The 1,789-nt window shown below is 42.7% G+C and overlaps 1 protein-coding gene across 2 annotated transcripts in view; it reads left to right on the top strand.

Annotated features, from left to right (window-relative positions):
- Positions 1-1,789, top strand: part of Mrpl39 (mitochondrial ribosomal protein L39) — a 20,925-nt gene that overhangs the window by 9,780 nt on the left and 9,356 nt on the right. The window lies entirely within an intron of this gene.

Below are 1,789 nucleotides of genomic sequence, written 5' to 3'. Positions count from 1 at the left end.
ACAAGAGCTAGTTCCAGGACAGGCTCCAAAACCACAGAGAAACCCTGTCTCGAAAAACAAAAAAACAAAAAAACAAAAAAACAAAAAAGAGTGGTATTCTTTTGTGCACACATCAGCCTTTCCCTGATGGTCTTCCAGTCTTAGAAGGTTAAGGATGAAAATGCAAGTAGTTTTGGACAGTGTTTATGCATTTAGGTCATACTTTTCTCTGTGTGAAATAGCCATATGATGGATTTGCCAACATTTCAAATCCTGCTTGGCTTCTCAAGTCTCTTTCTCCCTTAAAATTTGTAGTTTCCCTCCTACTTATGTTGTTAAGAGCAAACTGACTTTGAGAATTCATGTACTAGAAAACATTACAGAGACTTTAAAGGGAGATCTGTGTTGAAAACAGAAAACATTGTGGCCTAAAGCTACAGTGTACACCTTGGAATTAGTGAAGGGTGTGGATGAGAATTTCCTTATGTGTGTAGCCAGGAACTCAGACTCTTATAGGAATATTTTGTCATAAATGTATCAAGAGGCTCCTCACCTTATTGTCTAGGTCGGCGTCTTGTAAAGCAGCATACCTCTTTGCAAGTACTTTCCAGAGACATTGCTGCTGAAGTGATAAGCCCACACTTAGCACACTTGCAAAGCGAGGCCTCCTGGGAGGTAGAAGACAGCGTGCAAAAGACTGGCTGGGAAGCCCTTTCCTGTGAAGTGTTTGTGACATATCCTAGTCCAGTGTACTTTGTACTAACGTATGTTTAACTCAACTAGAGAATAGGTAGTAACTAGTGCCATAGGTCAAACCGTCCTGTAGCATTGATGCCGTAAGAAAATTCCTGAGTTATCAGAGCTTATCAGCTTCCTTTCTGACAAAAGCCAAGACACACTTATAGAAATATGATTAAGCCATTTATCTAATTTTATTAAATTTTCTTGTGGCTATATAAAGATGTTAAAAGAAAATCTGTGATACTAAAATGTTAATTTAACATACTGTCAGTATCAAAGCTGCTAAGTATTCATATTCTCTCCATTCTGAAGTGTTCAGAGTCCAGTGTGCATTTACATTTAGGACATATCCAAGGGAACTGGCCCTCCATCTGCCTTGGGTGTAAATCGGTACATCCCACTGCATCCACAGTTCACGACCTCATGTTCATGCCCACTGGATATCTACTTGGGACTTGAGGATAAGCGAACAAGTTCTTAGTAAGCGTTTATGGGGTTTCGCGTTCTGCATGTGTGCGTTAGTTATAGTGACAGCTGGGTAAACTCAGGGACTTCAGGCACTGACATTGGTAGGATTTGGTGGTAGTGATACAGGGTGTGGTGATAGAAGAATCAGAAATCTCTGGTTTTTCACAGAGACACACGAACAGTTTTCTTACCATATTAAGATAGGAAATTCATGAGAAAAGAAGAAGATTTTGTTGTTCCATTTGGTGACTGGTGGGTTAAGGTGATTGTGGGTTGTCAGGAAGTTTTGGATCTCCAGCACAGCGGAGAGACATGGTTGGGGTGGGTGTGGGAGAACTAACTGCGTCAGTGGAAGCTAACACTTGTAAGGCAGATGCTTAAGTGAAAATGAGGGTCTAGGATAGCCTGGCCTTACAAGGAAGGGAAGTGAAGGGTGGCTAAGGAGCCGAGTTAGCAGGCAGCTGGCATGTCACTGAGGCCACGGAAAGGATGCTGCGAGAAGTGGAGAGGAGCAAAGTGTCCTCTCAACGCTGGGTGGTGGCGCACGCCTTTAATCCCAGCACTCAGGAGGCAGAGGCAGGTGGGGTCTCTGAGTTCAAGG

This window comes from Microtus ochrogaster, chromosome 2 (assembly GCF_000317375.1).
Source record: "Microtus ochrogaster isolate Prairie Vole_2 chromosome 2, MicOch1.0, whole genome shotgun sequence".
Taxonomy (NCBI): Eukaryota; Metazoa; Chordata; class Mammalia; order Rodentia; family Cricetidae; genus Microtus; species Microtus ochrogaster.
The sequence above is the reverse complement of the archived record's forward strand: the minus strand, read 5'-3'. Positions and strand labels throughout refer to the sequence as shown.